The sequence below is a fragment of the Ascaphus truei genome, chromosome 11 (genome assembly GCF_040206685.1).
Source record: "Ascaphus truei isolate aAscTru1 chromosome 11, aAscTru1.hap1, whole genome shotgun sequence".
Classification (NCBI taxonomy): Eukaryota; Metazoa; Chordata; class Amphibia; order Anura; family Ascaphidae; genus Ascaphus; species Ascaphus truei.
Genome location: NC_134493.1, coordinates 3,229,463 through 3,256,829, shown reverse-complemented (window position 1 = coordinate 3,256,829; position 27,367 = coordinate 3,229,463). Strand labels below are relative to the sequence as shown.

The following is a 27,367-nucleotide window of genomic DNA, read 5'->3' as shown; positions in this document are numbered from 1 at the left end:
AGTTATAGGGCGCCAGTTTTTAAGATCTCTTTTGTCCCCCTTTTTTTTGAATATTAATGCAATTATACCTTCTTTAAAGGATTCCGGCGTTTCTCCTAACTTAAAAATTGTGTTGCATAACTTAAATACCTCTTCTCTAATTATGTCCCACATATAGGAGTAAAATTCATGTGGTAACCCATCCTTACCAGGTGATTTTCCTTTCCTTCCATTCCTTATTACCTCATTTAATTCTTCACTGTTTAGATCTCTCACCAAGAAAACCTGATCATCTTTACTTAGTTTTTCCTCAATTTTTTCAACTAGCTCTTTTTCTAAGGACATATCACGCTCCTTTTCCTCATATAATTTGGAATAAAAATTCTCACAAACTTTCAGAACTTTTTCCGTCTCCTTTACCTCTGCCCCCTCTTCATTCAACACAGGAATTGGACTTAACTTCCCTGTAAATGCTTTTTTAAAGAAAAAAGAAGTACATTTTTCATTCTTTTCAACCGCTTCCACTCTTGCAGCATGAATTATCCTTCTACCTCTTTTTTCCAGTAATTCCTCAGACTCCACCCTAACCCTTTTAAGATCTCCCTCCACATCCTTTCCCATCTCTTTTAACCTGAGGAGAAACTGTTTTCTCAGGATCACCCTCCTGTAATCTTCCTCCTGTTTTCTTGCCAACTCCTTACCTTTCCTAATGAAAAACTTTTTTGTTTCAATTTTTACCCACTCCCACCATTCCAGTATTCCCTTATATTCCCACATTCTCCTCTTTAAATAAACATACAATTTCCCATACTGATCCTTGATCCCTGGTTTTTCTAATAGTGAAACATTAAGTTTCCAGTAACCCCTTCCATACTTTTCCACTCCCTCTACTTCTATTTTACATACAACACATGCATGGTCAGAGAAAAGTACTCTTAACCCCTTCCAGCTCTCCACCTTCAACCCTTCAGAAATAAAAATATGGTCAATTCTAGACTTTACCCCTCCACTCTCACAAAACCAAGTGAATTCCCTTTTTTCTTTCCCCCACACCTGCAAAGTATCCTTAAAAGAAAAATCACCCATAATTGTTTTCAACAGTACCCCAGAACTATCAGGCTTACTCCTGTCTGCACCCCCCACCCTATCCCCCTCCCTAATTATACAATTAAAGTCTCCTAACACAAAAGTTTTCATTCTTCCAGGTAAAAACAACCTCAGTTTCTCAAACAGCAACCTCCTTTGATTTTCCTTTGGAGCTGCATATATATTAAATATTCTGAAACATTCCCCCTTCCATTTCACCAAAACAAAAAATAACCTTCCCGGTTCAATTACCTCACATTTGCATATTTTAAACTCTTTTCCCTTAAATAATATCCCAATCCCACTGTTTCTGCTCTCTAGGCAGCATGACCACGCAGATTCCCCCCACACCCACTCTTCTTCTTTTGGGGGTTCAGTAATTGTACATTCTTGCAAACAAAAAATATCACATCTTTCTTTTGCCAGTAAGTCAAATATCCTCACTCTTCTTGTACGCTTTCTCAAGCTCCGTACATTTAATGATGCCAGCGTCAAAGTCATTTCTTCTTATACTAACGCACCATGCAAAAGGCACAATCCCAGGTAACAAATTATAAAATTATACTTAGCTCTGTCCAGCACCTTCCACCGTGGGGGACCCCGGAGACTGAAATCCACACCTCAAATTCTCTGCCGCAGCATTATCCGCATAGGGAAGGCTCTGCCCTCCTGGTGACCCCTGCCCATCCGGCACGCCCGTCAAAGGATATGCCGGGGAGCGCAAGGGGCTAGCATCCAATCCACCTCCCCCCACCCCCTCTCCTGAATCAAAAATCATACTGGTCTTCTCTTCCTCTTCTCCTCCCAGGCATTTTGCCTTTGAAGGGGCAAAAGATTCTTCCTCCATCTTCCTCTTTGGCGGACGTTCCCCTCCTTCCGCTGTCTCCATACCCTCTTCCGTAATTTTCTGATTAAGGCTGTCCACCTCAGAAACAATGATCTGCAATCCTGGGGTTCCCTCACCTTCTCCTTGCATCAGGTCAGGCTCCTCCCCCTCTCCTATGTCCGGCTCCGCCTCCTCCCCCCATACCCTTTGGACCTCGTTCTGGAGAGCATTCTCAGCTGGAACCACGGGCGTTTCCTCCATACGCTCACCCAGCTCTGAGTCTGAATCTGGCAGCTCCTGCTCAGCTGCTGCGTCACCCCTCGTTAAGGCCTCATCAGTGGGAGCCTCAGCAGCTGGTTCCACGGGCGTCGCCTGACTGCTTTCAACTCCATGCCGCTTATCATACTCACTGTCCTCATTAACCCATCCCTCTGGGCGCTCTGCAGTCTCCCTTCTCCTCACAATCTCTGCAAAAGACTTTTTTTTTGTACAAAATCTCGCCATGTGCCCTGTTTCATGACACAAGTCACATGTAGCTGGCTCCCGGCACTGCGCAGCGTGGTGTCCCTCCTTCCTGCATTTGCGACAAAATTCTACATCTTGCTTAGCACAGCCCTCCTGCGTGTGCCCAAACTCCATGCACCTCCTGCAATATTGCGGCTGGCTCCGGTAGTACAAGTACCCCCGGTTTCCTCCAATGTTAAAGGTCCCCGGGGGGTGCGAGACTCCCCCCAATCCCGTTGGGGACATCCTCAGCTTGCACATATATCTGGTCTTTCCATTATAAATGCCAATCCTATTTTTCAGTCTCTGTCCTTTCTTGACAATCTCACAATACCGTGACAGGAACACCATAATATCTTCCTCTGGTGTAAAAGGATTATACGTGTGCACAATTATAGCAACTTCTCCTAATGCAAACAAGGGTACCAGCTCTACACCTCGCATACAGTCCACATCCTTTTCCTCCTTTGCTCTTTCCATCACACCCATACATTGGTCACCTGCTTCAAAAGCCACATCATAAAAGTGCTGTTTCGGAAATTCCTGGATGCAATAAATATCTCCACGTTCAATCTTCAGTGTGTCTTCCAATATCTGATTGTAGAACTCATCCAATCCCAGAAAATTGGGAGCCTTATCCAATCTGAATCTGATGGTGTTTTGAACGAAACTTCCACGATTATCCATTCTGCTTCTCAAAAAAAGGTCTTTCACCCAAACACGATACTTCTAGGCTCCGCTCCTCAAGCACAAGGCTATGCCTGCTCCAGCAGCGCCCCCCGCAGGATCATGGCTACGTAGTGTACTCCCCTGCCAGGTAAGTATGAGTTGGAATGGCGCTGGGGGGCAACTAGCCCTGTCCCAGGACAAGTGTCACCCTTGTGGAGAGAGCAGCCTGGTCATTGGTGCAGCGGCTACAGCGGCAGCAGCAAGCACCACAGTAGCTGAGGCCTAGTATCTGAGCCAGCACCTGCAGCAAGGATCAGCTTAGGCCATTCCATGCAAACATTTGTGCAGCAGCGAATATTTGTCAAACAACATAGATCGAAGACATCCCCTCCCTAGAAGCAAAGCCCCTCCCCCGCCCATCCGACAAGCACCCAGAGAAGCCAAGCTTCGCCGCAAGGTACTACTTCTTGGTTTTAAAAGGAAGAAGCAATCACTTTGAACACCGCTCAGCTCTGTCATTCCAGCTGGCGGAGAGACCGACAGACAGGGGGACAGACAGACAGGGGGACACCATATTTCTGGGGTGGCTTTCTACATCTTCCCTACCTGCTTGCACTCTCTCTGCTGCTGCTGCTGCTGCTGCTGCTGCTGCTGCAGCATAAAAAGGGAGAGATGCCCAGTCCTGCTGGCAAACTTGACACTTTGCCCCTTACCAGCATGGCTGCTTACATGGCATTTGCATAAATATAGAAGCAAGCTAACACTGTCTGCTGCTCCCTGGATAGAGATAGATAGATAGATAGATAGATAGATAGATATTGTTTTTGCACTGCTCAGCAGATAGTTTGCAATCTGTTGGTTTTAAATGCTGCTCTTTGTTACTTTGGAGCCTAGAAACTCTAGAACGTACTGTATACTCCCTTTGTGATATCATCACATGGGGTGGTCTGGCTACAGAGACCCAGACATACCATGTAGAACTAGGGCGGGGAGGGGGTGAAATAAAAACCCCATATCCTGCAAGGAACGGCCATTTAAAAAAAAAAAATGAATCCAGATTTGTTTGTAAATGTGCTGCTTTATACAATATTTCAAAAGGCATCAAACATACAATTGTGACTTTGAAATCACCTATACATTGTGTATTGCACTTATCTCAGTATAATAATAGAGAGATTCGTATCTCAAACCAAAAAAAGAAAAGAAAACAATCAGCCAGAGAGGTGGACATTGGAAAGAGAGGGATACATTTTTACTGCTGCTGCTGCTGCTGCTGCTGCTGCTGCTGCTGCTGCTGCTGCTGCTGCTGCTGCTGCTGCTGCTGCTGCTGCTGCTGCTGCTGCTGCTGCTGCTGCTGCTGCTGCTGCTGCTGCTGCAGCGACTCATATTCTACAGTTCTTGGCCCTTTTTGTTTAGAATGTTTTTTTTCATGAATTATATGTGTTTCCGTATTTCCCAATCCACCTGAATTTATTCCTAAATGTCTGCGCAGGTGCCTAATTGTCATTTCTCCCTGTTTGAGATGTTGCTACCTGGCTAGTTGGTTTGCTCCTTTTATGCCACAGTTATTGACCAGGCCCAAAGCCCAAGCAGTGGCAATAGCAGCTTGTCTGAACAAACACCTGTGCTGTGGGTGGTGGTTGTTGTTATTGTTGTTGATTTTTGTTTCTGTTTTTTCTAACAGTCGAAAAACAGGGGAGAGCGCGCACGCAGTCCCCCACTACCAGAAATTGTGCAGTCGAGTTTCCCGCATGTGGGGAAATCGCAGAGGTCAGCTAGCTCCAAGTGCAATGAGCAAGCCTCGCCCTGGGAGAGCCACCTGCAGGATCGTGGCTGTATAGTGTACTCCCCTGCCAGGTAAGTATGAGTTGGAATGGCGCTGGGGGGCAACTAGCCCTGTCCCAGGACAAGTGTCACCCTTGTGGAGAGAGCAGCCTGGTCATTGGTGCAGCGGCTACAGCGGCAGCAGCAAGCACCACAGTAGCTGAGGCCTAGTATCTGAGCCAGCACCTGCAGCAAGGATCAGCTTAGGCCATTCCATGCAAACATTTGTGCAGCAGCGAATATTTGTCAAACAACATAGATCGAAGACATCCCCTCCCTAGAAGCAAAGCCCCTCCCCCGCCCATCCGACAAGCACCCAGAGAAGCCAAGCTTCGCCGCAAGGTACTACTTCTTGGTTTTAAAAGGAAGAAGCAATCACTTTGAACACCGCTCAGCTCTGTCATTCCAGCTGGCGGAGAGACCGACAGACAGGGGGACAGACAGACAGGGGGACACCATATTTCTGGGGTGGCTTTCTACATCTTCCCTACCTGCTTGCACTCTCTCTGCTGCTGCTGCTGCTGCTGCTGCTGCTGCTGCTGCTGCAGCATAAAAAGGGAGAGATGCCCAGTCCTGCTGGCAAACTTGACACTTTGCCCCTTACCAGCATGGCTGCTTACATGGCATTTGCATAAATATAGAAGCAAGCTAACACTGTCTGCTGCTCCCTGGATAGAGATAGATAGATAGATAGATAGATAGATAGATATTGTTTTTGCACTGCTCAGCAGATAGTTTGCAATCTGTTGGTTTTAAATGCTGCTCTTTGTTACTTTGGAGCCTAGAAACTCTAGAACGTACTGTATACTCCCTTTGTGATATCATCACATGGGGTGGTCTGGCTACAGAGACCCAGACATACCATGTAGAACTAGGGCGGGGAGGGGGTGAAATAAAAACCCCATATCCTGCAAGGAACGGCCATTTAAAAAAAAAAAATGAATCCAGATTTGTTTGTAAATGTGCTGCTTTATACAATATTTCAAAAGGCATCAAACATACAATTGTGACTTTGAAATCACCTATACATTGTGTATTGCACTTATCTCAGTATAATAATAGAGAGATTCGTATCTCAAACCAAAAAAAGAAAAGAAAACAATCAGCCAGAGAGGTGGACATTGGAAAGAGAGGGATACATTTTTACTGCTGCTGCTGCTGCTGCTGCTGCTGCTGCTGCTGCTGCTGCTGCTGCGACTCATATTCTACAGTTCTTGGCCCTTTTTGTTTAGAATGTTTTTTTTCATGAATTATATGTGTTTCCGTATTTCCCAATCCACCTGAATTTATTCCTAAATGTCTGCGCAGGTGCCTAATTGTCATTTCTCCCTGTTTGAGATGTTGCTACCTGGCTAGTTGGTTTGCTCCTTTTATGCCACAGTTATTGACCAGGCCCAAAGCCCAAGCAGTGGCAATAGCAGCTTGTCTGAACAAACACCTGTGCTGTGGGTGGTGGTTGTTGTTATTGTTGTTGATTTTTGTTTCTGTTTTTTCTAACAGTCGAAAAACAGGGGAGAGCGCGCACGCAGTCCCCCACTACCAGAAATTGTGCAGTCGAGTTTCCCGCATGTGGGGAAATCGCAGAGGTCAGCTAGCTCCAAGTGCAATGAGCAAGCCTCGCCCTGGGAGAGCCACCTGCAGGATCGTGGCTGTATAGTGTACTCCCCTGCCAGGTAAGTATGAGTTGGAATGGCGCTGGGGGGCAACTAGCCCTGTCCCAGGACAAGTGTCACCCTTGTGGAGAGAGCAGCCTGGTCATTGGTGCAGCGGCTACAGCGGCAGCAGCAAGCACCACAGTAGCTGAGGCCTAGTATCTGAGCCAGCACCTGCAGCAAGGATCAGCTTAGGCCATTCCATGCAAACATTTGTGCAGCAGCGAATATTTGTCAAACAACATAGATCGAAGACATCCCCTCCCTAGAAGCAAAGCCCCTCCCCCGCCCATCCGACAAGCACCCAGAGAAGCCAAGCTTCGCCGCAAGGTACTACTTCTTGGTTTTAAAAGGAAGAAGCAATCACTTTGAACACCGCTCAGCTCTGTCATTCCAGCTGGCGGAGAGACCGACAGACAGGGGGACAGACAGACAGGGGGACACCATATTTCTGGGGTGGCTTTCTACATCTTCCCTACCTGCTTGCACTCTCTCTGCTGCTGCTGCTGCTGCTGCTGCAGCATAAAAAGGGAGAGATGCCCAGTCCTGCTGGCAAACTTGACACTTTGCCCCTTACCAGCATGGCTGCTTACATGGCATTTGCATAAATATAGAAGCAAGCTAACACTGTCTGCTGCTCCCTGGATAGAGATAGATAGATAGATAGATAGATAGATATTGTTTTTGCACTGCTCAGCAGATAGTTTGCAATCTGTTGGTTTTAAATGCTGCTCTTTGTTACTTTGGAGCCTAGAAACTCTAGAACGTACTGTATACTCCCTTTGTGATATCATCACATGGGGTGGTCTGGCTACAGAGACCCAGACATACCATGTAGAACTAGGGCGGGGAGGGGGTGAAATAAAAACCCCATATCCTGCAAGGAACGGCCATTTAAAAAAAAAAAATGAATCCAGATTTGTTTGTAAATGTGCTGCTTTATACAATATTTCAAAAGGCATCAAACATACAATTGTGACTTTGAAATCACCTATACATTGTGTATTGCACTTATCTCAGTATAATAATAGAGAGATTCGTATCTCAAACCAAAAAAAGAAAAGAAAACAATCAGCCAGAGAGGTGGACATTGGAAAGAGAGGGATACATTTTTACTGCTGCTGCTGCTGCTGCTGCTGCTGCTGCTGCTGCTGCTGCTGCTGCTGCTGCTGCTGCGACTCATATTCTACAGTTCTTGGCCCTTTTTGTTTAGAATGTTTTTTTTCATGAATTATATGTGTTTCCGTATTTCCCAATCCACCTGAATTTATTCCTAAATGTCTGCGCAGGTGCCTAATTGTCATTTCTCCCTGTTTGAGATGTTGCTACCTGGCTAGTTGGTTTGCTCCTTTTATGCCACAGTTATTGACCAGGCCCAAAGCCCAAGCAGTGGCAATAGCAGCTTGTCTGAACAAACACCTGTGCTGTGGGTGGTGGTTGTTGTTATTGTTGTTGATTTTTGTTTCTGTTTTTTCTAACAGTCGAAAAACAGGGGAGAGCGCGCACGCAGTCCCCCACTACCAGAAATTGTGCAGTCGAGTTTCCCGCATGTGGGGAAATCGCAGAGGTCAGCTAGCTCCAAGTGCAATGAGCAAGCCTCGCCCTGGGAGAGCCACCTGCAGGATCGTGGCTGTATAGTGTACTCCCCTGCCAGGTAAGTATGAGTTGGAATGGCGCTGGGGGGCAACTAGCCCTGTCCCAGGACAAGTGTCACCCTTGTGGAGAGAGCAGCCTGGTCATTGGTGCAGCGGCTACAGCGGCAGCAGCAAGCACCACAGTAGCTGAGGCCTAGTATCTGAGCCAGCACCTGCAGCAAGGATCAGCTTAGGCCATTCCATGCAAACATTTGTGCAGCAGCGAATATTTGTCAAACAACATAGATCGAAGACATCCCCTCCCTAGAAGCAAAGCCCCTCCCCCGCCCATCCGACAAGCACCCAGAGAAGCCAAGCTTCGCCGCAAGGTACTACTTCTTGGTTTTAAAAGGAAGAAGCAATCACTTTGAACACCGCTCAGCTCTGTCATTCCAGCTGGCGGAGAGACCGACAGACAGGGGGACAGACAGACAGGGGGACACCATATTTCTGGGGTGGCTTTCTACATCTTCCCTACCTGCTTGCACTCTCTCTGCTGCTGCTGCTGCTGCTGCTGCTGCTGCTGCAGCATAAAAAGGGAGAGATGCCCAGTCCTGCTGGCAAACTTGACACTTTGCCCCTTACCAGCATGGCTGCTTACATGGCATTTGCATAAATATAGAAGCAAGCTAACACTGTCTGCTGCTCCCTGGATAGAGATAGATAGATAGATAGATAGATAGATAGATAGATAGATAGATAGATAGATAGATATTGTTTTTGCACTGCTCAGCAGATAGTTTGCAATCTGTTGGTTTTAAATGCTGCTCTTTGTTACTTTGGAGCCTAGAAACTCTAGAACGTACTGTATACTCCCTTTGTGATATCATCACATGGGGTGGTCTGGCTACAGAGACCCAGACATACCATGTAGAACTAGGGCGGGGAGGGGGTGAAATAAAAACCCCATATCCTGCAAGGAACGGCCATTTAAAAAAAAAAAATGAATCCAGATTTGTTTGTAAATGTGCTGCTTTATACAATATTTCAAAAGGCATCAAACATACAATTGTGACTTTGAAATCACCTATACATTGTGTATTGCACTTATCTCAGTATAATAATAGAGAGATTCGTATCTCAAACCAAAAAAAGAAAAGAAAACAATCAGCCAGAGAGGTGGACATTGGAAAGAGAGGGATACATTTTTACTGCTGCTGCTGCTGCTGCTGCTGCTGCTGCTGCTGCTGCTGCTGCTGCTGCTGCTGCTGCTGCTGCTGCTGCTGCTGCTGCTGCAGCGACTCATATTCTACAGTTCTTGGCCCTTTTTGTTTAGAATGTTTTTTTTCATGAATTATATGTGTTTCCGTATTTCCCAATCCACCTGAATTTATTCCTAAATGTCTGCGCAGGTGCCTAATTGTCATTTCTCCCTGTTTGAGATGTTGCTACCTGGCTAGTTGGTTTGCTCCTTTTATGCCACAGTTATTGACCAGGCCCAAAGCCCAAGCAGTGGCAATAGCAGCTTGTCTGAACAAACACCTGTGCTGTGGGTGGTGGTTGTTGTTATTGTTGTTGATTTTTGTTTCTGTTTTTTCTAACAGTCGAAAAACAGGGGAGAGCGCGCACGCAGTCCCCCACTACCAGAAATTGTGCAGTCGAGTTTCCCGCATGTGGGGAAATCGCAGAGGTCAGCTAGCTCCAAGTGCAATGAGCAAGCCTCGCCCTGGGAGAGCCACCTGCAGGATCGTGGCTGTATAGTGTACTCCCCTGCCAGGTAAGTATGAGTTGGAATGGCGCTGGGGGGCAACTAGCCCTGTCCCAGGACAAGTGTCACCCTTGTGGAGAGAGCAGCCTGGTCATTGGTGCAGCGGCTACAGCGGCAGCAGCAAGCACCACAGTAGCTGAGGCCTAGTATCTGAGCCAGCACCTGCAGCAAGGATCAGCTTAGGCCATTCCATGCAAACATTTGTGCAGCAGCGAATATTTGTCAAACAACATAGATCGAAGACATCCCCTCCCTAGAAGCAAAGCCCCTCCCCCGCCCATCCGACAAGCACCCAGAGAAGCCAAGCTTCGCCGCAAGGTACTACTTCTTGGTTTTAAAAGGAAGAAGCAATCACTTTGAACACCGCTCAGCTCTGTCATTCCAGCTGGCGGAGAGACCGACAGACAGGGGGACAGACAGACAGGGGGACACCATATTTCTGGGGTGGCTTTCTACATCTTCCCTACCTGCTTGCACTCTCTCTGCTGCTGCTGCTGCTGCTGCTGCTGCAGCAGCATAAAAAGGGAGAGATGCCCAGTCCTGCTGGCAAACTTGACACTTTGCCCCTTACCAGCATGGCTGCTTACATGGCATTTGCATAAATATAGAAGCAAGCTAACACTGTCTGCTGCTCCCTGGATAGAGATAGATAGATAGATAGATAGATAGATAGATATTGTTTTTGCACTGCTCAGCAGATAGTTTGCAATCTGTTGGTTTTAAATGCTGCTCTTTGTTACTTTGGAGCCTAGAAACTCTAGAACGTACTGTATACTCCCTTTGTGATATCATCACATGGGGTGGTCTGGCTACAGAGACCCAGACATACCATGTAGAACTAGGGCGGGGAGGGGGTGAAATAAAAACCCCATATCCTGCAAGGAACGGCCATTTAAAAAAAAAAAATGAATCCAGATTTGTTTGTAAATGTGCTGCTTTATACAATATTTCAAAAGGCATCAAACATACAATTGTGACTTTGAAATCACCTATACATTGTGTATTGCACTTATCTCAGTATAATAATAGAGAGATTCGTATCTCAAACCAAAAAAAGAAAAGAAAACAATCAGCCAGAGAGGTGGACATTGGAAAGAGAGGGATACATTTTTACTGCTGCTGCTGCTGCTGCTGCTGCTGCTGCAGCGACTCATATTCTACAGTTCTTGGCCCTTTTTGTTTAGAATGTTTTTTTTCATGAATTATATGTGTTTCCGTATTTCCCAATCCACCTGAATTTATTCCTAAATGTCTGCGCAGGTGCCTAATTGTCATTTCTCCCTGTTTGAGATGTTGCTACCTGGCTAGTTGGTTTGCTCCTTTTATGCCACAGTTATTGACCAGGCCCAAAGCCCAAGCAGTGGCAATAGCAGCTTGTCTGAACAAACACCTGTGCTGTGGGTGGTGGTTGTTGTTATTGTTGTTGATTTTTGTTTCTGTTTTTTCTAACAGTCGAAAAACAGGGGAGAGCGCGCACGCAGTCCCCCACTACCAGAAATTGTGCAGTCGAGTTTCCCGCATGTGGGGAAATCGCAGAGGTCAGCTAGCTCCAAGTGCAATGAGCAAGCCTCGCCCTGGGAGAGCCACCTGCAGGATCGTGGCTGTATAGTGTACTCCCCTGCCAGGTAAGTATGAGTTGGAATGGCGCTGGGGGGCAACTAGCCCTGTCCCAGGACAAGTGTCACCCTTGTGGAGAGAGCAGCCTGGTCATTGGTGCAGCGGCTACAGCGGCAGCAGCAAGCACCACAGTAGCTGAGGCCTAGTATCTGAGCCAGCACCTGCAGCAAGGATCAGCTTAGGCCATTCCATGCAAACATTTGTGCAGCAGCGAATATTTGTCAAACAACATAGATCGAAGACATCCCCTCCCTAGAAGCAAAGCCCCTCCCCCGCCCATCCGACAAGCACCCAGAGAAGCCAAGCTTCGCCGCAAGGTACTACTTCTTGGTTTTAAAAGGAAGAAGCAATCACTTTGAACACCGCTCAGCTCTGTCATTCCAGCTGGCGGAGAGACCGACAGACAGGGGGACAGACAGACAGGGGGACACCATATTTCTGGGGTGGCTTTCTACATCTTCCCTACCTGCTTGCACTCTCTCTGCTGCTGCTGCTGCTGCTGCTGCTGCAGCAGCATAAAAAGGGAGAGATGCCCAGTCCTGCTGGCAAACTTGACACTTTGCCCCTTACCAGCATGGCTGCTTACATGGCATTTGCATAAATATAGAAGCAAGCTAACACTGTCTGCTGCTCCCTGGATAGAGATAGATAGATAGATAGATAGATAGATAGATAGATATTGTTTTTGCACTGCTCAGCAGATAGTTTGCAATCTGTTGGTTTTAAATGCTGCTCTTTGTTACTTTGGAGCCTAGAAACTCTAGAACGTACTGTATACTCCCTTTGTGATATCATCACATGGGGTGGTCTGGCTACAGAGACCCAGACATACCATGTAGAACTAGGGCGGGGAGGGGGTGAAATAAAAACCCCATATCCTGCAAGGAACGGCCATTTAAAAAAAAAAAATGAATCCAGATTTGTTTGTAAATGTGCTGCTTTATACAATATTTCAAAAGGCATCAAACATACAATTGTGACTTTGAAATCACCTATACATTGTGTATTGCACTTATCTCAGTATAATAATAGAGAGATTCGTATCTCAAACCAAAAAAAGAAAAGAAAACAATCAGCCAGAGAGGTGGACATTGGAAAGAGAGGGATACATTTTTACTGCTGCTGCTGCTGCTGCTGCTGCTGCTGCTGCTGCTGCTGCTGCTGCTGCTGCTGCTGCTGCTGCTGCTGCTGCTGCTGCTGCTGCTGCTGCTGCTGCTGCAGCGACTCATATTCTACAGTTCTTGGCCCTTTTTGTTTAGAATGTTTTTTTTCATGAATTATATGTGTTTCCGTATTTCCCAATCCACCTGAATTTATTCCTAAATGTCTGCGCAGGTGCCTAATTGTCATTTCTCCCTGTTTGAGATGTTGCTACCTGGCTAGTTGGTTTGCTCCTTTTATGCCACAGTTATTGACCAGGCCCAAAGCCCAAGCAGTGGCAATAGCAGCTTGTCTGAACAAACACCTGTGCTGTGGGTGGTGGTTGTTGTTATTGTTGTTGATTTTTGTTTCTGTTTTTTCTAACAGTCGAAAAACAGGGGAGAGCGCGCACGCAGTCCCCCACTACCAGAAATTGTGCAGTCGAGTTTCCCGCATGTGGGGAAATCGCAGAGGTCAGCTAGCTCCAAGTGCAATGAGCAAGCCTCGCCCTGGGAGAGCCACCTGCAGGATCGTGGCTGTATAGTGTACTCCCCTGCCAGGTAAGTATGAGTTGGAATGGCGCTGGGGGGCAACTAGCCCTGTCCCAGGACAAGTGTCACCCTTGTGGAGAGAGCAGCCTGGTCATTGGTGCAGCGGCTACAGCGGCAGCAGCAAGCACCACAGTAGCTGAGGCCTAGTATCTGAGCCAGCACCTGCAGCAAGGATCAGCTTAGGCCATTCCATGCAAACATTTGTGCAGCAGCGAATATTTGTCAAACAACATAGATCGAAGACATCCCCTCCCTAGAAGCAAAGCCCCTCCCCCGCCCATCCGACAAGCACCCAGAGAAGCCAAGCTTCGCCGCAAGGTACTACTTCTTGGTTTTAAAAGGAAGAAGCAATCACTTTGAACACCGCTCAGCTCTGTCATTCCAGCTGGCGGAGAGACCGACAGACAGGGGGACAGACAGACAGGGGGACACCATATTTCTGGGGTGGCTTTCTACATCTTCCCTACCTGCTTGCACTCTCTCTGCTGCTGCTGCTGCTGCTGCTGCTGCAGCAGCATAAAAAGGGAGAGATGCCCAGTCCTGCTGGCAAACTTGACACTTTGCCCCTTACCAGCATGGCTGCTTACATGGCATTTGCATAAATATAGAAGCAAGCTAACACTGTCTGCTGCTCCCTGGATAGAGATAGATAGATAGATAGATAGATAGATAGATAGATAGATATTGTTTTTGCACTGCTCAGCAGATAGTTTGCAATCTGTTGGTTTTAAATGCTGCTCTTTGTTACTTTGGAGCCTAGAAACTCTAGAACGTACTGTATACTCCCTTTGTGATATCATCACATGGGGTGGTCTGGCTACAGAGACCCAGACATACCATGTAGAACTAGGGCGGGGAGGGGGTGAAATAAAAACCCCATATCCTGCAAGGAACGGCCATTTAAAAAAAAAAAATGAATCCAGATTTGTTTGTAAATGTGCTGCTTTATACAATATTTCAAAAGGCATCAAACATACAATTGTGACTTTGAAATCACCTATACATTGTGTATTGCACTTATCTCAGTATAATAATAGAGAGATTCGTATCTCAAACCAAAAAAAGAAAAGAAAACAATCAGCCAGAGAGGTGGACATTGGAAAGAGAGGGATACATTTTTACTGCTGCTGCTGCTGCTGCTGCTGCTGCTGCTGCTGCTGCTGCTGCTGCTGCTGCTGCTGCTGCTGCTGCTGCTGCTGCTGCTGCTGCTGCTGCTGCTGCTGCTGCTGCTGCTGCTGCTGCTGCTGCTGCTGCTGCTGCTGCTGCAGCGACTCATATTCTACAGTTCTTGGCCCTTTTTGTTTAGAATGTTTTTTTTCATGAATTATATGTGTTTCCGTATTTCCCAATCCACCTGAATTTATTCCTAAATGTCTGCGCAGGTGCCTAATTGTCATTTCTCCCTGTTTGAGATGTTGCTACCTGGCTAGTTGGTTTGCTCCTTTTATGCCACAGTTATTGACCAGGCCCAAAGCCCAAGCAGTGGCAATAGCAGCTTGTCTGAACAAACACCTGTGCTGTGGGTGGTGGTTGTTGTTATTGTTGTTGATTTTTGTTTCTGTTTTTTCTAACAGTCGAAAAACAGGGGAGAGCGCGCACGCAGTCCCCCACTACCAGAAATTGTGCAGTCGAGTTTCCCGCATGTGGGGAAATCGCAGAGGTCAGCTAGCTCCAAGTGCAATGAGCAAGCCTCGCCCTGGGAGAGCCACCTGCAGGATCGTGGCTGTATAGTGTACTCCCCTGCCAGGTAAGTATGAGTTGGAATGGCGCTGGGGGGCAACTAGCCCTGTCCCAGGACAAGTGTCACCCTTGTGGAGAGAGCAGCCTGGTCATTGGTGCAGCGGCTACAGCGGCAGCAGCAAGCACCACAGTAGCTGAGGCCTAGTATCTGAGCCAGCACCTGCAGCAAGGATCAGCTTAGGCCATTCCATGCAAACATTTGTGCAGCAGCGAATATTTGTCAAACAACATAGATCGAAGACATCCCCTCCCTAGAAGCAAAGCCCCTCCCCCGCCCATCCGACAAGCACCCAGAGAAGCCAAGCTTCGCCGCAAGGTACTACTTCTTGGTTTTAAAAGGAAGAAGCAATCACTTTGAACACCGCTCAGCTCTGTCATTCCAGCTGGCGGAGAGACCGACAGACAGGGGGACAGACAGACAGGGGGACACCATATTTCTGGGGTGGCTTTCTACATCTTCCCTACCTGCTTGCACTCTCTCTGCTGCTGCTGCTGCTGCTGCTGCTGCAGCAGCATAAAAAGGGAGAGATGCCCAGTCCTGCTGGCAAACTTGACACTTTGCCCCTTACCAGCATGGCTGCTTACATGGCATTTGCATAAATATAGAAGCAAGCTAACACTGTCTGCTGCTCCCTGGATAGAGATAGATAGATAGATAGATAGATAGATAGATAGATAGATAGATAGATAGATAGATAGATATTGTTTTTGCACTGCTCAGCAGATAGTTTGCAATCTGTTGGTTTTAAATGCTGCTCTTTGTTACTTTGGAGCCTAGAAACTCTAGAACGTACTGTATACTCCCTTTGTGATATCATCACATGGGGTGGTCTGGCTACAGAGACCCAGACATACCATGTAGAACTAGGGCGGGGAGGGGGTGAAATAAAAACCCCATATCCTGCAAGGAACGGCCATTTAAAAAAAAAAAAATGAATCCAGATTTGTTTGTAAATGTGCTGCTTTATACAATATTTCAAAAGGCATCAAACATACAATTGTGACTTTGAAATCACCTATACATTGTGTATTGCACTTATCTCAGTATAATAATAGAGAGATTCGTATCTCAAACCAAAAAAAGAAAAGAAAACAATCAGCCAGAGAGGTGGACATTGGAAAGAGAGGGATACATTTTTACTGCTGCTGCTGCTGCTGCTGCTGCTGCTGCTGCTGCTGCTGCTGCTGCTGCTGCTGCTGCTGCTGCAGCGACTCATATTCTACAGTTCTTGGCCCTTTTTGTTTAGAATGTTTTTTTTCATGAATTATATGTGTTTCCGTATTTCCCAATCCACCTGAATTTATTCCTAAATGTCTGCGCAGGTGCCTAATTGTCATTTCTCCCTGTTTGAGATGTTGCTACCTGGCTAGTTGGTTTGCTCCTTTTATGCCACAGTTATTGACCAGGCCCAAAGCCCAAGCAGTGGCAATAGCAGCTTGTCTGAACAAACACCTGTGCTGTGGGTGGTGGTTGTTGTTATTGTTGTTGATTTTTGTTTCTGTTTTTTCTAACAGTCGAAAAACAGGGGAGAGCGCGCACGCAGTCCCCCACTACCAGAAATTGTGCAGTCGAGTTTCCCGCATGTGGGGAAATCGCAGAGGTCAGCTAGCTCCAAGTGCAATGAGCAAGCCTCGCCCTGGGAGAGCCACCTGCAGGATCGTGGCTTTTTTTTTTTTTTTTTTTTTTTTCTTTTTTCCTTTTTCAAAAATTTTATTCAACACCTTTTTTAAATTTACAGACTTTTTTTTTTACAACCAAAAAAACACATAATTTTTTACAGCCATATTACATTAACAAGACACAAACCATGCTATATTTACATTTTCTTCCTCCTTCCTTTTCCCACAGAAAATTACTGTTCACAATCACAATTACACACTCTTTCATCCCATTCTGTCACCATTCTTCCTTCCCAGCCATCCCTCCCTTCCATACATTTCCGTATGCTTTTTTCCCACGGCACCCGCCGTGGAGGGGAGCACCGGCCCACCTCTTCTCTCCGGTAACTCCACGTAAAGGGACCCAGACTGTACTACTGTACTTCTCAAAGAAAGACAAAACTCTTCTTCATAAATATTCTCTTTCCCTTTCCGTAAAAGCAAACGCTTTTGCTCACTTCCATTCCCACTCACACAACTCATAACCAGTAAATTTAACTATTTTTAACCTCCGCAAATATCATTCCCAAAAAATAAATCACATTATCTCACGATGTACAATCCCCTTTTTTCTTATGATCTGGTAAAAACTTCTTCAACTTCACACAAGTTACATACCCCTCCTCCTCCTTCTCTCTAGTTGACTCTTCTAACACACAACCATCTTATTCCAGCTATTCACTTTCCACAATACATCACTTTCCACTTTCCCCAACCTTTTCTGATCCAACAAGTAGTATGTATACATTTTACTTAAAATTATCCTAGTACATGCTTTCACATCTAACGTTTCATTATTGAATATCATCATACTTCTCACCATCCACACAACCTCTTTTACACAATTTATTATTTTCCATAGTACCCAACCTTTTTCCCCTTTTAACTCACTTAACCCATAAAGCATCATATTGAACTCCAATATATGGATTCCTCCTAATTCTCTAATTAGCTTCGCTAGGTTTTTCCACACAGCCCTCACAAAAAAACAGTTCCAAAATAAATGTACTATGTCTTCTACGCCACCACATCCTTCTCTTGGACACCTATCCGACACTGTCATACGTCGTCTCTTTTGGAAGACTCGGACTGGCAGACACTTGTGCACAGCCATCCAAGCAATATCTTTGTGAATATTAGATAGACCCTTGAAATCTATGTTCTTCCACATCAGTTTTAATTGTGACATATTCAGATTTCCGCAGCATTCATAACTGTCTCTCTCCAGAATCACAGCCCTTATTTTCCTGTGATCTTCCCATAAGGACTTTTCTACATCCCTTAAATTAAAACCTCTTATGAAATGTTCAATGACCCCATAATTATCTGGGGTCACAAAACAGAGTGGCCTCCTCAAATCTGTCCTGAACAGACCCAGCCTCCTTAACATACCCCCTGCCGCATACCTTGCTAAACAGGCCGCCTTTGTATCCTCACTCTGAATTCTCTTTATACAGAGCTGGGCATATTTTGCTCCCAGGATAACTTCTATCCTGGGGGCCCCTTTTCCACCTTTCCCTTTTTCCTTCCATACAATTTCTCTCTTTAATCTCTCATTTGTTGACCCCCACAGAAAACTGAACAAAAACTGAGTAATTTTTCTAATCCATTTTGCCGCGGGGGGAAACACCAGCCCTATATGCAGCAAAATTGGTACCAACACCGCTTTTGTCACCAAAATCTTCCCTTCCATTGAAAGCTTCCTTAGCATCCAAAAATTGATTTTTTTTTCTATTCTTTCCCCTACCTTTACCCAATTTACCTCCCCTGTCAAGTCCTCATCGAAATAAACCCCTAACAGTCTTAGCTGTTCCCCTTCCACAGGGATCCCACACTTTCCTAAATCATGCCAATCCCCAAAGGCCTTACAAGCACTTTTCCCCCAATTCACTCTCAGCCCTGAAGCGTGACAAAAGGTATCAATATGTAACTGCGCTCTATGAAGAGCCGCCTGTGTAGTACACACCAGGGTTAAGTCGTCCATATATCCTAGAACTTTGATGCTCCTTCCCCCACTCCCTGGGATTTCAACCCCTCTCACCACCTTGTCCGCTCTGATAGTCTGCAACAAAGGCTCTATAGCGCAAATAAACGCCAACGGGGACAGAGGACACCCCTGCCTTACCCCTGATTTCACCCAAATTTTTTCAGTAAAACAGCCATTTACTAAAACTCTACTATTAATACCTTTATATAAACTACCTATCCATCTAACGATTTCCATTGGTATTCCTAACTTTCCCAGGACTTTAAACAAAAAGGCATGAGACAAAAGGTCATAAGCCTTCTCAAAATCAATATTTGCAATAACTAGTGGTTGCTGCCGCTCCAAACAATACCAAATTAAATCCCTCAGGAGAATTAGATTCCCTACCATCTGTCTCCCTGGTACACCACACACCTGCTCCTCTTCCACCAATTTACATAAGAAAGGCTTCAATCTTAGCATTACCACTTTTGCAACAATTTTATAATCTGAATTCAGCAGAGTTATAGGGCGCCAGTTTTTAAGATCTCTTTTGTCCCCCTTTTTTTTGAATATTAATGCAATTATACCTTCTTTAAAGGATTCCGGCGTTTCTCCTAACTTAAAAATTGTGTTGCATAACTTAAATACCTCTTCTCTAATTATGTCCCACATATAGGAGTAAAATTCATGTGGTAACCCATCCTTACCAGGTGATTTTCCTTTCCTTCCATTCCTTATTACCTCATTTAATTCTTCACTGTTTAGATCTCTCACCAAGAAAACCTGATCATCTTTACTTAGTTTTTCCTCAATTTTTTCAACTAGCTCTTTTTCTAAGGACATATCACGCTCCTTTTCCTCATATAATTTGGAATAAAAATTCTCACAAACTTTCAGAACTTTTTCCGTCTCCTTTACCTCTGCCCCCTCTTCATTCAACACAGGAATTGGACTTAACTTCCCTGTAAATGCTTTTTTAAAGAAAAAAGAAGTACATTTTTCATTCTTTTCAACCGCTTCCACTCTTGCAGCATGAATTATCCTTCTACCTCTTTTTTCCAGTAATTCCTCAGACTCCACCCTAACCCTTTTAAGATCTCCCTCCACATCCTTTCCCATCTCTTTTAACCTGAGGAGAAACTGTTTTCTCAGGATCACCCTCCTGTAATCTTCCTCCTGTTTTCTTGCCAACTCCTTACCTTTCCTAATGAAAAACTTTTTTGTTTCAATTTTTACCCACTCCCACCATTCCAGTATTCCCTTATATTCCCACATTCTCCTCTTTAAATAAACATACAATTTCCCATACTGATCCTTGATCCCTGGTTTTTCTAATAGTGAAACATTAAGTTTCCAGTAACCCCTTCCATACTTTTCCACTCCCTCTACTTCTATTTTACATACAACACATGCATGGTCAGAGAAAAGTACTCTTAACCCCTTCCAGCTCTCCACCTTCAACCCTTCAGAAATAAAAATATGGTCAATTCTAGACTTTACCCCTCCACTCTCACAAAACCAAGTGAATTCCCTTTTTTCTTTCCCCCACACCTGCAAAGTATCCTTAAAAGAAAAATCACCCATAATTGTTTTCAACAGTACCCCAGAACTATCAGGCTTACTCCTGTCTGCACCCCCCACCCTATCCCCCTCCCTAATTATACAATTAAAGTCTCCTAACACAAAAGTTTTCATTCTTCCAGGTAAAAACAACCTCAGTTTCTCAAACAGCAACCTCCTTTGATTTTCCTTTGGAGCTGCATATATATTAAATATTCTGAAACATTCCCCCTTCCATTTCACCAAAACAAAAAATAACCTTCCCGGTTCAATTACCTCACATTTGCATATTTTAAACTCTTTTCCCTTAAATAATATCCCAATCCCACTGTTTCTGCTCTCTAGGCAGCATGACCACGCAGATTCCCCCCACACCCACTCTTCTTCTTTTGGGGGTTCAGTAATTGTACATTCTTGCAAACAAAAAATATCACATCTTTCTTTTGCCAGTAAGTCAAATATCCTCACTCTTCTTGTACGCTTTCTCAAGCTCCGTACATTTAATGATGCCAGCGTCAAAGTCATTTCTTCTTATACTAACGCACCATGCAAAAGGCACAATCCCAGGTAACAAATTATAAAATTATACTTAGCTCTGTCCAGCACCTTCCACCGTGGGGGACCCCGGAGACTGAAATCCACACCTCAAATTCTCTGCCGCAGCATTATCCGCATAGGGAAGGCTCTGCCCTCCTGGTGACCCCTGCCCATCCGGCACGCCCGTCAAAGGATATGCCGGGGAGCGCAAGGGGCTAGCATCCAATCCACCTCCCCCCACCCCCTCTCCTGAATCAAAAATCATACTGGTCTTCTCTTCCTCTTCTCCTCCCAGGCATTTTGCCTTTGAAGGGGCAAAAGATTCTTCCTCCATCTTCCTCTTTGGCGGACGTTCCCCTCCTTCCGCTGTCTCCATACCCTCTTCCGTAATTTTCTGATTAAGGCTGTCCACCTCAGAAACAATGATCTGCAATCCTGGGGTTCCCTCACCTTCTCCTTGCATCAGGTCAGGCTCCTCCCCCTCTCCTATGTCCGGCTCCGCCTCCTCCCCCCATACCCTTTGGACCTCGTTCTGGAGAGCATTCTCAGCTGGAACCACGGGCGTTTCCTCCATACGCTCACCCAGCTCTGAGTCTGAATCTGGCAGCTCCTGCTCAGCTGCTGCGTCACCCCTCGTTAAGGCCTCATCAGTGGGAGCCTCAGCAGCTGGTTCCACGGGCGTCGCCTGACTGCTTTCAACTCCATGCCGCTTATCATACTCACTGTCCTCATTAACCCATCCCTCTGGGCGCTCTGCAGTCTCCCTTCTCCTCACAATCTCTGCAAAAGACTTTTTTTTTGTACAAAATCTCGCCATGTGCCCTGTTTCATGACACAAGTCACATGTAGCTGGCTCCCGGCACTGCGCAGCGTGGTGTCCCTCCTTCCTGCATTTGCGACAAAATTCTACATCTTGCTTAGCACAGCCCTCCTGCGTGTGCCCAAACTCCATGCACCTCCTGCAATATTGCGGCTGGCTCCGGTAGTACAAGTACCCCCGGTTTCCTCCAATGTTAAAGGTCCCCGGGGGGTGCGAGACTCCCCCCAATCCCGTTGGGGACATCCTCAGCTTGCACATATATCTGGTCTTTCCATTATAAATGCCAATCCTATTTTTCAGTCTCTGTCCTTTCTTGACAATCTCACAATACCGTGACAGGAACACCATAATATCTTCCTCTGGTGTAAAAGGATTATACGTGTGCACAATTATAGCAACTTCTCCTAATGCAAACAAGGGTACCAGCTCTACACCTCGCATACAGTCCACATCCTTTTCCTCCTTTGCTCTTTCCATCACACCCATACATTGGTCACCTGCTTCAAAAGCCACATCATAAAAGTGCTGTTTCGGAAATTCCTGGATGCAATAAATATCTCCACGTTCAATCTTCAGTGTGTCTTCCAATATCTGATTGTAGAACTCATCCAATCCCAGAAAATTGGGAGCCTTATCCAATCTGAATCTGATGGTGTTTTGAACGAAACTTCCACGATTATCCATTCTGCTTCTCAAAAAAAGGTCTTTCACCCAAACACGATACTTCTAGGCTCCGCTCCTCAAGCACAAGGCTATGCCTGCTCCAGCAGCGCCCCCCGCAGGATCATGGCTACGTAGTGTACTCCCCTGCCAGGTAAGTATGAGTTGGAATGGCGCTGGGGGGCAACTAGCCCTGTCCCAGGACAAGTGTCACCCTTGTGGAGAGAGCAGCCTGGTCATTGGTGCAGCGGCTACAGCGGCAGCAGCAAGCACCACAGTAGCTGAGGCCTAGTATCTGAGCCAGCACCTGCAGCAAGGATCAGCTTAGGCCATTCCATGCAAACATTTGTGCAGCAGCGAATATTTGTCAAACAACATAGATCGAAGACATCCCCTCCCTAGAAGCAAAGCCCCTCCCCCGCCCATCCGACAAGCACCCAGAGAAGCCAAGCTTCGCCGCAAGGTACTACTTCTTGGTTTTAAAAGGAAGAAGCAATCACTTTGAACACCGCTCAGCTCTGTCATTCCAGCTGGCGGAGAGACCGACAGACAGGGGGACAGACAGACAGGGGGACACCATATTTCTGGGGTGGCTTTCTACATCTTCCCTACCTGCTTGCACTCTCTCTGCTGCTGCTGCTGCTGCTGCTGCTGCAGCAGCATAAAAAGGGAGAGATGCCCAGTCCTGCTGGCAAACTTGACACTTTGCCCCTTACCAGCATGGCTGCTTACATGGCATTTGCATAAATATAGAAGCAAGCTAACACTGTCTGCTGCTCCCTGGATAGAGATAGATAGATAGATAGATAGATAGATAGATAGATATTGTTTTTGCACTGCTCAGCAGATAGTTTGCAATCTGTTGGTTTTAAATGCTGCTCTTTGTTACTTTGGAGCCTAGAAACTCTAGAACGTACTGTATACTCCCTTTGTGATATCATCACATGGGGTGGTCTGGCTACAGAGACCCAGACATACCATGTAGAACTAGGGCGGGGAGGGGGTGAAATAAAAACCCCATATCCTGCAAGGAACGGCCATTTAAAAAAAAAAAATGAATCCAGATTTGTTTGTAAATGTGCTGCTTTATACAATATTTCAAAAGGCATCAAACATACAATTGTGACTTTGAAATCACCTATACATTGTGTATTGCACTTATCTCAGTATAATAATAGAGAGATTCGTATCTCAAACCAAAAAAAGAAAAGAAAACAATCAGCCAGAGAGGTGGACATTGGAAAGAGAGGGATACATTTTTACTGCTGCTGCTGCTGCTGCTGCTGCTGCTGCTGCTGCTGCTGCTGCTGCTGCTGCTGCTGCTGCTGCTGCTGCTGCTGCTGCTGCTGCTGCTGCTGCTGCTGCTGCTGCTGCTGCTCATATTCTACAGTTCTTGGCCCTTTTTGTTTAGAATGTTTTTTTTCATGAATTATATGTGTTTCCGTATTTCCCAATCCACCTGAATTTATTCCTAAATGTCTGCGCAGGTGCCTAATTGTCATTTCTCCCTGTTTGAGATGTTGCTACCTGGCTAGTTGGTTTGCTCCTTTTATGCCACAGTTATTGACCAGGCCCAAAGCCCAAGCAGTGGCAATAGCAGCTTGTCTGAACAAACACCTGTGCTGTGGGTGGTGGTTGTTGTTATTGTTGTTGATTTTTGTTTCTGTTTTTTCTAACAGTCGAAAAACAGGGGAGAGCGCGCACGCAGTCCCCCACTACCAGAAATTGTGCAGTCGAGTTTCCCGCATGTGGGGAAATCGCAGAGGTCAGCTAGCTCCAAGTGCAATGAGCAAGCCTCGCCCTGGGAGAGCCACCTGCAGGATCGTGGCTTTTTTTTTTTTTTTTTTTTTTTTTTTTTTTTTTTTCTTTTTCAAAATTTTATTCAACACCTTTTTTAAATTTACAGACTTTTTTTTTACAACCAAAAAAACACATAATTTTTTACAGCCATATTACATTAACAAGACACAAAACATGCTATATTTACATTTTCTTCCTCCTTCCTTTCCCCACAGAAAATTACTGTTCACAATCACAATTACACACTCTTTCATCCCATTCTGTCACCATTCTTCCTTCCCAGCCATCCCTCCCTTCCATACATTTCCGTATGCTTTTTCCCCACGGCACCCGCCGTGGAGGGGAGCACCGGCCCACCTCTTCTCTCCGGTAACTCCACGTAAAGGGACCCAGACTGTACTATTGTACTTCTCAAAGAAAGACAAAACTCTTCTTCATAAATATTCTCTTTCCCTTTCCGTAAAAGCAAACGCTTTTGCTCACTTCCATTCCCACCCACACAACTCATAACCAGTAAATTTAACTATTTTTAACCTCCGCAAATATCATTCCCAAAAAATAAATCACATTATCTCACGATGTACAATCCCCTTTTTTCTTATGATCTGGTAAAAACTTCTTCAACTTCACACAAGTTACATACCCCTCCTCCTCCTTCTCTCTAGTTGACACTTCTAACACACAACCATCTTATTCCAGCTATTCACTTTCCACAATGCATCACTTTCCACTTTCCCCAACCTTTTCTGATCCAACAAGTAGTATGTATACATTTTACTTAAAATTATCCTAGTACATGCTTTCACATCTAACGTTTCATTATTGAATATCATCATACTTCTCACCATCCACACAACCTCTTTTACACAATTTATTATTTTCCATAGTACCCAACCTTTTTCCCCTTTTAACTCACTTAACCCATAAAGCATCATATTGAACTCCAATATATGGATTCCTCCTAGTTCTCTAATTAGCTTCGCTAGGTTTTTCCACACAGCCCTCACAAAAAAACAGTTCCAAAATAAATGTACTATGTCTTCTACGCCACCACATCCTTCTCTTGGACACCTATCCGACACTGTCATACGTCGTCTCTTTTGGAAGACTCGGACTGGCAGACACTTGTGCACAGCCATCCAAGCAATATCTTTGTGAATATTAGATAGACCCTTGAAATCTATGTTCTTCCACATCAGTTTTAATTGTGACATATTCAGATTTCCGCAGCATTCATAACTGTCTCTCTCCAGAATCACAGCCCTTATTTTCCTGTGATCTTCCCATAAGGACTTTTCTACATCCCTTAAATTAAAACCTCTTATGAAATGTTCAATGACCCCATAATTATCTGGGGTCACAAAACAGAGTGGCCTCCTCAAATCTGTCCTGAACAGACCCAGCCTCCTTAACATACCCCCTGCCGCATACCTTGCTAAACAGGCCGCCTTTGTATCCTCACTCTGAATTCTCTTTATACAGAGCTGGGCATATTTTGCTCCCAGGATAACTTCTATCCTGGGGGCCCCTTTTCCACCTTTCCCTTTTTCCTTCCATACAATTTCTCTCTTTAATCTCTCATTTGTTGACCCCCACAGAAAACTGAACAAAAACTGAGTAATTTTTCTAATCCATTTTGCCGCGGGGGGAAACACCAGCCCTATATGCAGCAAAATTGGTACCAACACCGCTTTTGTCACCAAAATCTTCCCTTCCATTGAAAGCTTCCTTAGCATCCAAAAATTGATTTTTTTTTCTATTCTTTCCCCTACCTTTACCCAATTTACCTCCCCTGTCAAGTCCTCATCGAAATAAACCCCTAACAGTCTTAGCTGTTCCCCTTCCACAGGGATCCCACACTTTCCTAAATCATGCCAATCCCCAAAGGCCTTACAAGCACTTTTCCCCCAATTCACTCTCAGCCCTGAAGCGTGACAAAAGGTATCAATATGTAACTGCGCTCTATGAAGAGCCGCCTGTGTAGTACACACCAGGGTTAAGTCGTCCATATATCCTAGAACTTTGACGCTCCTTCCCCCACTCCCTGGGATTTCAACCCCTCTCACCACCTTGTCCGCTCTGATAGTCTGCAACAAAGGCTCTATAGCGCAAATAAACGCCAACGGGGACAGAGGACACCCCTGCCTTACCCCTGATTTCACCCAAATTTTTTCAGTAAAACAGCCATTTACTAAAACTCTACTATTAATACCTTTATATAAACTACCTATCCATCTAACGATTTCCATTGGTATTCCTAACTTTCCCAGGACTTTAAACAAAAAGGCATGAGACAAAAGGTCATAAGCCTTCTCAAAATCAATATTTGCAATAACTAGTGGTTGCTGCCGCTCCAAACAATACCAAATTAAATCCCTCAGGAGAATTAGATTCCCTACCATCTGTCTCCCTGGTACACCACACACCTGCTCCTCTTCCACCAATTTACATAAGAAAGGCTTCAATCTTAGCATTACCACTTTTGCAACAATTTTATAATCTGAATTCAACAGAGTTATAGGACGCCAGTTTTTAAGATCTCTTTTGTCCCCCTTTTTTTTGAATATTAATGCAATTATACCTTCTTTAAAGGATTCCGGCGTTTCTCCTAACTTAAAAATTGTGTTGCATAACTTAAATACCTCTTCTCTAATTATGTCCCACATATAGGAGTAAAATTCATGTGGTAACCCATCCTTACCAGGTGATTTTCCTTTCCTTCCATTCCTTATTACCTCATTTAATTCTTCACTGTTTAGATCTCTCACCAAGAAAACCTGATCATCTTTACTTAGTTTTTCCTCAATTTTTTCAACTAGCTCTTTTTCTAAGGACATATCACGCTCCTTTTCCTCATATAATTTGGAATAAAAATTCTCACAAACTTTCAGAACTTTTTCCGTCTCCTTTACCTCTGCCCCCTCTTCATTCAACACAGGAATTGGACTTAACTTCCCTGTAAATGCTTTTTTAAAGAAAAAAGAAGTACATTTTTCATTCTTTTCAACCGCTTCCACTCTTGCAGCATGAATTATCCTTCTACCTCTTTTTTCCAGTAATTCCTCAGACTCCACCCTAACCCTTTTAAGATCTCCCTCCACATCCTTTCCCATCTCTTTTAACCTGAGGAGAAACTGTTTTCTCAGGATCACCCTCCTGTAATCTTCCTCCTGTTTTCTTGCTAACTCCTTACCTTTCCTAATGAAAAACTTTTTTGTTTCAATTTTTACCCACTCCCACCATTCCAGTATTCCCTTATATTCCCACATTCTCCTCTTTAAATAAACATACAATTTCCCATACTGATCCTTGATCCCTGGTTTTTCTAATAGTGAAACATTAAGTTTCCAGTAACCCCTTCCATACTTTTCCACTCCCTCTACTTCTATTTCACATACAACACATGCATGGTCAGAGAAAAGTACTCTTAAC

At 45.0% G+C, this 27,367-nt stretch overlaps 2 non-coding genes and 7 pseudogenes across 2 annotated transcripts; all 9 read right to left on the bottom strand.

The window, feature by feature from the left end:
* Positions 1–4,756: 4,756 nt before the first annotated feature.
* Positions 4,757–4,929, bottom strand: LOC142463779 (U1 spliceosomal RNA; annotated as a pseudogene).
* Positions 4,930–6,396: 1,467 nt separating this feature from the next.
* On the bottom strand, positions 6,397–6,569 carry LOC142463778 (U1 spliceosomal RNA; annotated as a pseudogene).
* A 1,460-nt stretch (positions 6,570–8,029) lies between these two features.
* LOC142463777 (U1 spliceosomal RNA) lies at positions 8,030–8,202 on the bottom strand (annotated as a pseudogene).
* A 1,524-nt stretch (positions 8,203–9,726) lies between these two features.
* Positions 9,727–9,899, bottom strand: LOC142463776 (U1 spliceosomal RNA; annotated as a pseudogene).
* A 1,443-nt stretch (positions 9,900–11,342) lies between these two features.
* On the bottom strand, positions 11,343–11,515 carry LOC142463774 (U1 spliceosomal RNA; annotated as a pseudogene).
* Positions 11,516–13,034: 1,519 nt separating this feature from the next.
* On the bottom strand, positions 13,035–13,207 carry LOC142463773 (U1 spliceosomal RNA; annotated as a pseudogene).
* Positions 13,208–14,772: 1,565 nt separating this feature from the next.
* LOC142463772 (U1 spliceosomal RNA) lies at positions 14,773–14,945 on the bottom strand (annotated as a pseudogene).
* Positions 14,946–16,453: 1,508 nt separating this feature from the next.
* LOC142463725 (U1 spliceosomal RNA) lies at positions 16,454–16,617 on the bottom strand. The gene has a single exon (XR_012787479.1). It is a non-coding gene; the product is annotated as a U1 spliceosomal RNA (small nuclear RNA).
* A 7,205-nt stretch (positions 16,618–23,822) lies between these two features.
* Positions 23,823–23,986, bottom strand: LOC142463724 (U1 spliceosomal RNA). Its single transcript, XR_012787478.1, has one exon. It is a non-coding gene; the product is annotated as a U1 spliceosomal RNA (small nuclear RNA).
* Positions 23,987–27,367: the final 3,381 nt, after the last annotated feature.